The sequence below is a fragment of the Pan troglodytes genome, chromosome 19 (genome assembly GCF_028858775.2).
Source record: "Pan troglodytes isolate AG18354 chromosome 19, NHGRI_mPanTro3-v2.0_pri, whole genome shotgun sequence".
NCBI classification, from domain to species: Eukaryota; Metazoa; Chordata; class Mammalia; order Primates; family Hominidae; genus Pan; species Pan troglodytes.
Genome location: NC_072417.2, coordinates 84,168,846 through 84,181,669, shown reverse-complemented (window position 1 = coordinate 84,181,669; position 12,824 = coordinate 84,168,846).

Sequence of the window (12,824 nt, the reverse complement as noted above, 5' to 3'; positions counted from 1 at the left end):
AATTTTAGACTCACATGGCAGTGCAATTTTAAGATTACAAATTTAATCATCCATAACTCAAGAAAGTGAAACATAGGATTTGCATAACAGCATTACTTTCTTAACATGTTTTCGTTTTTTGTTTTTTGAGAAGGAGTCTTGCTCTTGTAGCCCAGACTGGAGTGCAATGGCGCGATATCGGCTCACTGCAACCTCCGCCTCCTGCGTTGAAGCGATTCTCCTGCCTCAGCCTCCGGAGTAGCTGGGATTACAGGAGCACACCACCAAGCCTAGCTAATTTTTGTATTTTTTGGTAGAGACAGGGTTTCACCATGTGGTCTAGGCTGGTCTCGAACCCCTGACCTCTGGTGATCTGCCCACTTAGACCTCCCAAAGTGCTGGGATTACAGGTGTGAGTCAGCGCTCCTGGCTTCCCAACATGTTTCATGCCTCATAATAAAGTGTACATTTAGAACACTAGCCAGCAGTCCAAGAATTATACCTAATCAGTGTTGGGTAAGTTAATGCTACTAGGAAGATCTGACCTTTCATATTGTTTGATTTGTTTTTGTTTGCTTTGAATTACATTTTATTTTGAGATAACTGTTGATTCGTATAAATTTGTGAGAAATAATACAAGGAGATCTCACCTACACTTTCCCCAGTTTCTCACTAAGGTAATAGTTTGCAAAACCATAGTACCATGTCACAGACAGAATATTGATACTGATACAGTCAAGATAGAGAGTATTTCCATCAATGCAAGCATCTCTCATGTGACCCTTTTATAGCCATTCCCATTTCCCTCCCAGTTTCTCTCCTCTTTCACTCTGGCATCCAGAAATTTGTTTTCCATTTCTATAATTTAATTATTTCTAAATGTTATAGAAACATTATTAAAGTACAGTGTACAACCTTCGGGATTTTTTTTCCACCAAGCATAATTCTCTGGAGATTCTATATTCTTGCATGTATTTATGGTTTGTTCCTGTTTATTTTTATGTAGCATTCCAAGGTATCGATATTCTAGTTTGTTTAACCATTCACCTGGTGAATGGCATCAGAGTTGTTTTCAGTTTGGGGCTATTAAGAATAAAACTACTGGCCGGGCGCGGTGGCTCACGCCTGTAATCCCAGCATTTTGGGAGGCCGAGGCGGGCGGATCACGAGGTCAGGAGATCGAGACCATCCTGGCTAACACGGTGAAACCCCGTCTCTACCAAAAATACAAAAAATTAGCCGGGCGTGGTAGCGGGCGCCTGTAGTCCCAGCTACTCGGGAGGCTGAGGCAGGAGAATGGCGTGAACCCGGGAGGCGGAGCTTGCAGTGAGCCGAGATCGCACCACTGCACTCCAGCCTGGGCGACAGAGCGAGACTCCGTCTCAAAAAAAAAAAAAAGAATAAAACTACTATAAAAATTTACACACAGATATTTGTGCAAAATAAGTTTTTATTTCTCTGAGATAGATGCCCAGAAGTACAATTGTTGGGTCTTATGGCAGTTACACGTTTAGTTTTGTGAGAAACTGCCGAACTGTGTTTTAGAGCAGCTGTATCATTTTACATTCCTACTAGCAGTGACTGAGAATCCCTGTTGCTCCACATTCTCACTAGCATTTGGCATTGTCAGATGTTTGCATTTTTGCCATTTTAATAGTTGTATAGATGCATTTCATTGTTGTTTTAATTTGCAAATCCTTCCCTAGTGAGATGTGACATTGAACAAAATTTAACTTGCTTATTTGCCGTCTGTATGTCTTCTATGGTGAAATTTCTTGTGTTTTGCCTAGATGTTTTTTAAACAGTTGTGTTTTTTTAAATTCTTAACTTTTTAAACTAAGTAAAAATTATATCTATTTATGACGTACAGCACAATATTTCTATACATGTTTATATTATGGATGGCTGAATAAAGCTTTTGACATATTCATTACCTCATGTACTTATTTTTTGTGTGTATGGTAAGAACACTTAAAGTCTATCTCTAAGCAATTTTCAAAGATATATGTAATACATTATTATTAACTAAAGTCACCATCATGTATAATAGATCTCTTGAGATTATTCATCCTGTGTAACTGAAATTTTGTGTTCTTTGATCAGTGTCTCTCCAATCTCCCATCAACCTCTGTCAACCACTATTTTACTCCCTGTTTCTATGAGTTCAACATTTTTCTGTTCCACTCATAAGCGGGATCATGAGGTATTTGTCTTTCTGTGCCTGGATTATTTCACTTAACATAGTATCTTCCAGGTTCAAACATGTCACAAATGACAGAATTTTTTTAAGCACTGTATAATATTCCATTGTGAATATATACCACCATTTCTTTATCTAGTAGTCCATTGATGGACACTTATTTTGAGTCCATATCGTGGCTATTGCGAATTATGCTGCAATGAACAAGGGAGTAAAGGTATATCTTTGGCATACTAATTTTATTTACTTTGATACATATTCAGTAGTAAGATTGCTGGATTATCTGATAGTCATATTTTTAATTTTTTCAGGAACTACCATATTGCTTTCCATAATAGCTGCACTAATTTATCTTTCCACCAATAGTATACAAGGGTTCCCTTTTCTCCACATCCTCACCAATACCTGTCATCTTTTGCCTTGTTGATAATAGCCTTTCTAACTGGTGTGAGATGATGTCTCACTGTGGTTTTAATCTACATTTCCTTAATGACTAATGATGTTGAGCATTTTAAGTGTTCTTTATATATTCTAGATTCTAGTCCTTTGTCTGACGTGGTTTAGGAATATTTCCTCCTAGTCTATTGTTTGTCTTTTCACCTTTTACAGAGTCTCTCTTTTTTTTTTTTTTTTTTTTTTTTTTTGACGGAGTGTTGCTCTGTCACCCAGGTTGGAGTGTAGTGGCTCGATCTCGGCTCACTGCAAGCTTCGCCTCCCGGGTTCACGCCGCCATTCTCCTGCCTCAGCCTCCCAAGTAGCTGGGACTACAGGCGCCCACGACCACACCCGGCTAATTTTTTTTGTGTTTTTAGTAGAGACGGGGTTTCACCGTGTTATCCAGGAGGGTCTCTATCTCCTGACCTCGTGATCCACCCGTCTCGGCCTCCCAAAGTGCTGGGATTACAGGCGTGAGCCCCCATGCCTGGCCAAGTTTTTGATTTTGATAAAATACAATTTATCGTTTTTTTCTCTTTGGGATCATGCTTTTCATGTCAACTCTGAGAATGCTTTGTCTAGTATGATCCATATATTTTCTTCTGTTTTATTTTTAAAGTTTTATACCTTTATATTTTATATTTAAATTCATTGCCCATTTTGAGTTAATTTTTGTATAAGGTATGTCAACTAGGTTAAGGCTAATTTTTCTGTGTCCATCTATGGGTTTCTTTCTTTCTTTCTTTCTTTTTGAGATGTTGTCTCGCTCTGTCACCCAGGCTGGAGTGCAGGGGCGCGATCTCAGCTCTCTGTAACCTCTGCCTCCCACGTTCAAGTGATTCTCCTGCCTCAGCCTTCTGAGTAGCTGGGATTACAGGCACAGGCCACCACACCTGGCTAATTTTTGTATTTTTAGTAGAGAGGGGGTTTCGCCATGTTGGTCAGGCTGCTCTTGAACTCCTGACCTTGTGATCTGCCCGCCTTGGCCTTCCAAAGTACTGGGATTACAGGCATGAGCCACCATGCCCGGCCGCATCTATGGATTTCTAATTGCTCTGTTACTATTTGTTGAAATGCTATCATTCTTTCATTGAATTATTTTTGCCCCTTTGTTAAAAATCAATTGAGCATATTTGTGTGAATCTGTTTCTATGTTCTCTATTCTGTTCCATTTATCTCTAAGTCTAGGCTTCCACCAGTAACATGCAATCTTGATTGTTGTAGTTACGTAATGCCTTGAAATTGGGTAAAATTGCTCCTTTCATTTTACTTGACTTTTTCAAAAATTAATTTAAATACCTTATTTTTTATCCATTTTCAGACAAATTTTAGAACAGTCTTGTGTATGTCTGTAAAAAAATCTTACTGAGATTTTTATACGTCTATATAGCAATTTGGGGAGAATTGTTATCTTTACTATGCTGAGTCTTTCGATCTATACATCCATTATGTCTTTCCATTTATTTAGAGCTTTGATTGCTTTCAGTATTTTGTGGTTGTCAGCATACAATCTTGTACATGTCTCGAAAGCTTTACTCTTAAAGTTTTTTTAAAAGAAACTTTTTGCTAATGGTGAATTGTATTTTTAAGTCCTCATGTGTTCTTTGCTAGGTCATATAAATACAATTAATTTGTGCATGTTTACCTTATATCCTGCAAGTTTACCTTGTATCCTGCAAGTTTGATAAACGAACTTATTATTCTTAGGAGGATTTTTATTTTGTAGACTCCTTGAGTTTTTCCATGTGGATAATCATATCACCTGTAAATAAGAACATTTCTTTCTAGATCTGTAAGTCTTTTATTTTCTTGTTCACTGGCTAGACCATCCGGCCTATGTTGAATAGGGTGATGAGAAAGGATATCCTTAACTTGCCATAGGGAGAAACATTTAGCCTTTCAACATTAAGTATAATGTTAGCTGTAAGAAGTTTTTTGTGTCTTTTTAAAGATACATCTTATCAATTTGAAAAAAATTTTCTGTATCCTTTTTTTCTGAGGGTTATGAATTAGTATTGAGTTTTGTCAAATGCTTTTTCTCCATTGATTGTTACGATCATGTACATTTTTCATCCTTAGTTTGTTAATAGGGTGTATTACAGTGACTGGTTTTCAAATATTGAACCAGCCTCACATACCTGGTATATGCCATGTTTGGTGATGGTGTACAATTCCTTTTATATATTGCTGACTTCTATTTGTTAATTTTTTAAAGGATTTTTGCATATATTCATGACAGGTATTGGTGCTTAGTTTTCTTTTCCTTTCTTCTTCTCCTTTCTCTCTCCTTCTTCATGATTGTCTTCATCTATGTTGGTGTCAAGATAATCCTAACCTCATTAAAGCAATTGAGAAAGGTTTCCTCCTCTTCTTTTCTGAATGGACTGTGTATAATTGGTATTAATTCTTCTTTTAAAAGTTTGGTAGAAGTGACAAGTAAAACCATTTGGGCCTGGAGATTTCTTTATTTTTTTTCTTAGGAATTTAAAAATCATAAATCCATTTTCTTTAAGAGTTACGGAGCTAGCAAAATATCAGAATTATCTTTTTCATACTGGTGAATTGTCATAGTTGGTGTTTATTGTAATTTGTGTTTTTTGAGGCATTAACCTATTTCATCTAAGTCATCAAATGTTCATAGTTTCCCCTCATTATGTTTATGATGTCTGCAGGGTTTGTAGTGATATCTCCTAACTCATTTTTCAGATTAGTAACTTTTGTCTTTTCATCTTGCAAGTCAAAAATGCAGCCGAGAGAATCTTCACCCAATGAATCACTGGTGCTTAAAGTTGAAAACCTTGTGTTTGGCCAGACATCGTGGCTCATGCTTGTAATCCCAGCACGTTGGGAGGCCAAGGTGGGTAGATATCTTGAAGTCAGGAGTTCGCAACCAGCCTGGCCAACATGGTGAAACACTGTCTCTACTAAAAATAAAAAAATTAGCCAGGCGTGGTAGTGAGTGCCTTTAATCCCAGCTACTCAGAAGGTTGAGGCAGGAGAATAGCTTGAACCTGGGAGGTGGAGATTGCAGTGAGCTGAGACTACACCACTGCACTCCAGCCTGGGTGACAGAGCAAGACTCTATCTAAAAAAAAAAAAAAAAAAAACTTGTGTTTATGTATCACTTTCACACCAGTGTAATGTTGAAATATGATAAGTTGAACCATTATTAAGTCATGGATCACTTGTATTTTCATTTTCATTCAGTTCATTGTGTATTTTTCCTTGAGATTTCCTTCTTCACATTTAGATTCCTTAGAAATGTATTGTTTGGTTTGCAATAATGTATATTTTGCAGCTGTTGGTGGAGTTTTTTTTAATAAGTATTGAGTAGACACTGTTGCTTGATGGTGTCTTTATATTTCCTTGCTGATTTCTCTTTAGTTGGAGTATCAGTTGTTGAGAGGGGTGTTAATATTTTCAATTAAAGTGTAAATTGGTCTGTTTTTCCATTTTAATTTTTTCAGTTTTAGATTCACATATTTTGCAGCTCTGTTGTCTGATGCATATACATTTAGGATTGTTATGTTTTATTGGTTTATTGAACCTCCTATCATTATACAGTTCCCTTTCTATCTTGGATTTATTTCTTTATCTGATATCAACATAGCAGTCCTTTGTTTCCATTAATATTTTCTTAATATTTATTTTCCTTTTTTTTACTATTAACTTGCCCATAGTCTTAGATTTAGATTTTTTTTGTAGACAGTAAATGATTGTGTCATTTTTATTAATCTAATCTGCCAATTTTCATCTTTTGATTGGTGTATGTCTTAGTCCATTTTGTGATATTATAACAGAGTACTCGAGACTGGGTAATTTAGAAACAATAGAGGTTTATTTGGTTCATGGTTCTGGAGGCTGGAAAGTCCAAGAGCATGGCATAAGCATCTGATGAAAGCCTTCATATTGGGTCATCCCATAGCAGAAGTTATCTTGTGATAACTTACCCATTCCTGTGATAATCACGTTAATCTATTCCTGAGGGTAGAGCCTTCATAACCTAATAACCTCTTTAAGACCCAACTCCCAACGCTGTTATATTATGGATTAAGTTTCCAAACATGAACTTTAGATGACACACTAAACCACAGCAGTATATTTAGATCATTTGCATTTAAAGTAATTATTAATATGTTAGAGCTTCATTCTGTCATTTAACGTTTTTTTTTTTTTTATCTATTTGGTCTCTCTGTTTTTTGTTTTGTAGTTTTCTTATTTCTGGCCTCTTGTGGTTTTCTTGAATATTTTTTAGAATTCATTTTTCGTTCATTTGTAGGGGGTTTGAGTACATTTCTTTGTGGAAACTCTTTAGAGATTCCTCTAGATATTGAATTATATGTATGTAACTTATCACAGTTTACTGGTTTTGATTTTACCAGTTCAAGTGAGGAGTAGAAATCCTATCTCCCTTTAAATTGTTTTATCCTGTTCTGCTTATAATCATCCTAAATATTTCCTGTCTATATATTTAGAACTACATGAGACAATGTTATAAATTTTACTTCAACAGTCAGATAATTTATATATCATAAAAAGAAAAGGAAAGTGTATAATATTTACCCATTTTTAAATTATGTTGTTTCCTTTTTACTCATGTCCTAAGATTCTTACTTGTATTTTGTTGTTGTTGTTTTGCTTAATGAACTCTCTTGACCCATTATTTTAGAGTAGGTCTGCTGGTGACAACTTCTCTTCATCTTTTTTCATCTGAGAATGTGTAGATTTCCCCTTCATTCCCAGAGGATGTTTTTTTCTGTGCATAAGACTCTGGGTTAATAGCTCTTTACTTTACTTGAAAAATGGTGTGCTACTTCCTTCTGGCCTCCATGGTTTCTGATGAGAAATTCACTGTCCTTTCACATTTTTTCTTCTATGGGTAAGATATAATTTCTCTCTTATTGCTCTTATGATTTTTTTTTTCTGCACCTTTGGTTTTCTGAAGTTTAATTATATCTGTCCTGGCTCTTGTTTTTCGATCCACTTTGAAAATCTCCTTCTTATAATTGATATATTTAAACCATTGACATTGAAAGTGATTGCTAATATAGTTGGATTGACAGCTACCATATTTGTTACTGTTTTCTAATTGTCGCCCTTCTTCTTTGTTCCCATTTATGTCTTTTACTCTTTTTCTGCATTTCATGGTTTGAACTTAACATTTTAATATGACTCCATTTTCATTTTCACTCTTTCCTTAGCATGTCAGTTATTCTTTTTTTTAATTTTTACCTTTGTTTAGTGGGTGCCCTAAAGTTTGCAATATACATTTGCAACTACTGCTTCATGTATAGTGTGAATATCTTATAATAAGAAAAAATTGTAATTACTCCCTCTTGTCCCTTGTATAACTGATGTCATTCATATAAATACATATGTGTTTATGAATAGATAAATAGATCTATACATATATGCATAGATACATAAGCATCTGAAATTGAATATATTATTGCTATTATTATTTTGAACAAAATATTTGTTAGATCAGTTAAGAATAAGAAAAAACAATTTTATTTGCTTATTTTTTCTTTGGTGTTCTTTTCTTTGTATAGATCTGTTTCTATCCTACATAATCTTCTTTCTCTAAAGAACTTATTGTAAAATTTCTTGCGAAGCAGGTCTACTGGCAACAAATTCTCTCAATTTTTGTTCATCTCAGAAAGGCTTTCTATCTTCTTCACTTAAAAAAAAATTCTATAGAGTACCTAATTCTAAGTTGGTAGCTTCTTTCTCTCAACACTTTATCTAACTCCACTCTCTCCTTACTTGTATGATTAGTGAGGGAAGGCTGGATATAATTCCTGTCTTGTCCCTCTCTCATTGGGAGGGGCAGGAGTGCCTTGCTATTTCTTCATTCATGACCTCCACTGATACCACAGGGTAGAGGATGGACCAATTTTTGCCAGGTAATGATGAAAATCTTGAGTCTTTATTAGGCCTTCTTTTGACCTCCTCAGTGGGGAGTGGGAGGAGCACCTTTCATTACTATTCTTTCAGAGTAAAAGTCCAGGCTCTCCATGTGTTCTCCCCTGACACCAAGGGGAAGGCAAGACTTATGACTGCCTGATGGAGATGAAACTCTTGGTCTCCTACTCAACCTTCTTTGACATCACCCCAGAAAAAGATCTGGGCTCCGTGATTACATCCAGGTTGAAGTTTAGGCTTCCCACCTGTCTTTGCTTGTGAGACGAGGGGCAGAGGCATATTATTTTCTGTGAGTTTTTGCTGGAGTATAATAGCTATTGTCTAAAAGTGTGTTTTTTTGTTTTGTTTTATTTTGTTTTTGTTTTTGTTTGTTGTTGTTTGTTTTTTTTTTTTTCTGGGTAGGTTGCCCCTTTCCTGGACTTTTGGCTAGAGAGAGTGGGCTCTTATTTTGGCCCCTTTTGCCTGTATTCATTGGCATTTCTGGATTGCTAGCTTCTTCAGCCCCAAGTCTGGGACATATGAGACACAAAGAAAAGTGAGAGAACTCACTTCTTTCTGGTTTCTTGGGTCCTAAGTTTCATAACCAGTCTGCCTTTTTCTCTCTACCTTTCAGAGTCTTCTCATGCTTGCATTGTACATAATGTGCAGGATTTTTCACTGAGCTTAGAAGGAAAAAGAAAAAGTACATTCACTCCATCTCAGAAGTAGAAATCTCTTTTATTCCTTTGGATCCAGAGATACATGAACAAAAAATATTGAATTGTGTTATTATATAGATATTGTTAAATTTGAGACTAGAAAAATATATTCTGGCCTCACATCTTCAAATTTTACTTCCTCAAATTCTCAAATCCTGACACTTATCCCAAATTTATGTACCACAGATACAAATATCTGATAGACATATTTACCTGGATGACCCATCACCACCTGAAAGGCATCACAGTTAAATAGGATAAACATCTAAAACTGAGCTCAGTATTTCCTTTCTATCTTCAGATCACAGTGATTTATTTTCTTGATATTTCATTTTCTGTTCTTAGTGCTACTCTTCTACCACACACTCAGCCTCAAAAGTCAGATCAAATCTCAGTCATATCCCCCTTGAATTTCTCCTTACACTTATGCATGGCTTTATATTTATAGTGCCACCACATTAGTTAAGATTCTTTGTCATCTAAATATTTATGTCACTCTCAGGTACCTGTTCTGATTCACTTTACAACATATTAGTCTTCATAAGTCAAATAATCAGTCAGTGGCCTTCTTATCTCCAAATGTTTAATTGTTTTGATCTTTTGAGGATCATTAAAAAACTTCTGCAAAGAGAAGAGTTTCTCTGATCCTTGTAGCTATAGGAGAGCACCACTGCTGACCATAATTCTGAAAGACACAGTCCCAAATGCCATAATTCCAAATGTTGCAATTCCAAAAGATTAAAATCTCTAACATCTAAATTCCCTAATATCTAAAATCTCAAGAATCACAATCTCAAATTGTTAAAATCTCAAATATCAAAATCCTGAAAGCCAAATTATAAGAAAGGGTTTCCTTGAGGTTGTAACTGTGTGTAGGATACTGGCTTCATATTGGTGGCATCATAGTAGGCAGAACTGTTGCTTTCTTATTGTCCTTTTTTGCATTTGGTGGAAAATTCAGATGAGTAAATTGGCCACAATGGCAATGACAAAAATATCAGCTTAAAAATGTGTCACTTGTCTACACTGACATCCCTTTCAGTTGATAAAAATCCAGGAGCTTTTATTGAATTAAAGCCACATTTACCTGAAGAAGTCAGCAAAGTCACTGACTGGTTAGAAAATGATTATGTCCACAGTAGGATAAAAAGGTTTTAACACAATTTTTGCTGTTCGATTACTTGTACTGTTTCTGCCGAATTTGGGGTCTCTATATAAGTACATGGGAAATGGATTCCTGCATACCCCAAACTACATAGAACCATGACACAGAAGACAGGAAAATTTAATAGGGAATGCTCATGTTGGTATATATTGAATCATAGAAGAATTTCATAAAGAATAGCGTCACATAGAAAATGAATGTGAATATATTCTCCCAGGAAAGCCATGCCCTCAAAGATAAAAAGCAGCTATTCATTGCAATGCAAGACTTATTAATCATAGTTAATGATTATCAAGGCCGGCCAGCCCTTAGGGACTACCTTCATGAAATTGTTCCTAATCTATCCCTGTGATAGGCATTTACATATGTCAAATTTTATTTTTAGCCAGTTTTAGGGTTTTTTGTTTTGTTTTGTTTTCCTGTTATTCTTGCTATTTTAAGTTGTTAGCATTATTTTGTATAACTTTTATGCTATGTATTTCATCTTCACACCATTTCCAATACTGATATATATTTTGTAAAGACTCTTGAGAGTTCTAAATCATTTATTCTGTTTTTGGCAAATTTGACTCCATAAAAGTACAGTAGGAGAACACTGACTTTGTGTATAAGCATTGTGCACGTGTGTAAAAACATTGCCACATGCTAGATAAACGAAGAGATGTCCTTTTTGTACATCTGCGTTTGTGAAAAAATTTCTTGAGATCTTGGCTCTTTGGGCAACTGCATATGCAGTGATGACCTATCTTTTTTTTCAATTGCTCTTGTCAAGAGACTTAGGATGTCTATCATGGTATCTCAGATGATCACAGTTATAAAGCTGGGGGAACATAATTAACAACCATAATGATAGGTGTTTATACATTTTGCTCTGAGTTAATAAATAAGACAAAAGAAAATAATTTGCAAAGTTTTTCTTTCTTCGTTTCCTGTCATTTCTGTCTCTTTAATCTCTTTAAAGTGATAATACTCAACCCAAAAGATTTACAAATATATTAAACTACATGACAGGATATTTATCAAATGAATAAAATGCCCTCCCATTCCCCAAATGCCCATCAATGATAGACCTTATCCCAGATGAATAAAGAAAATGTGGCACATATATACCGTGGAATACTATGCAGCTATTAAAAAGGATGAGTTCATGTCCTTTGCAGGAACATGGATGAAGCTGGAAACCATCATTCTCAGCAAACTAACACAGGAACAGAAAACCAAACACTGCATGTTCTCACTGATAAGTGGGAGTTGAACAATGAGAACACATGGACACAGGGAGGGGAACATCACACACTGGGGCTTGTTGTGCGGTGAGGGTGTAGAGGAGGGATAGCATTAGGAGAAATATGTAATGTAGATGACGGGTTGATGGGTGCAGCAAACCACCATGGCACGTGTATACCTATGTAACAAACCTACACATTCTGCATATGTATCCCAGAACTTAAAGTATAAATTTTAAAAAATTGCCTAATAGAAATGAGGAAGGCAAAATATAAAAATATCTCTTCTTTCGTCAGTGAAAAGGGCAAGTATATTTGTGTCCCTCTAAGGTATGAATGGAGCATGAAGTCTGAGATGATATAATCAGTGACAAAGAACATCATCATCCAACTCACTGGGTTCCAAGTTGTCTCTAGGCAACCACAATATAGCCACATTAATATATCAATCAAAATATGTAATTTTAGAAGAGCACATAACCTTTAAAGAGAGTAGCAGACAAGGTTTTTGCTCAACAGTGACTCATCTTAGTAGATGACTTCTTTTTTGGATTCAACCAGGGAACTCTGAGTAAGTTTGCTTTGCCACGTCCCAAAGAAACCAGGGGTAATTCTCATTCAGCCTTTGCTGTGAACAGACACTATCAGGTCACCTAAGAAATAGAAAATTGTGGGTTCCTGCTTTATGCAATGATGATCTTGGCTTGCGCAACCCAAATAGAATGTGCCCCAACTCATGAAGTCAAGGCAATGTGGTAAACAGAACCTGTGCCAGCAGGACATCATTTCAACACCCCCTGGCATATAAAGCATGTTTGGGCAGGGGCATACACATCATAAACTCTATTTTGGTATGGACAACCTGGGAACTCAGTGATGATTATGTCATAGAACCATTAGCTTCATAGAGACAGCCTCTGATGTTACTTTAAGTTAGCCACTTATTAAACTCCTGAAAAGTCTCTGGAACAAATTATATTAAGACATGAGCAATGTTTAAAATCATCTAGAAACAAAGTAGATGTAAAGTGTTAGATGAAGGGGCTTAAATAAAGCACTTTTATGATATTGTCATTGCGGCGATGATGGTTGGCTTCTAATACAAGGTCTCCTCCACAGTCCTGTCCACTTCCATAAAATCTACCTAAAAATATCCAGAATTGCCTTTCAGGTGTCGATAAACTCTTGCAATATTT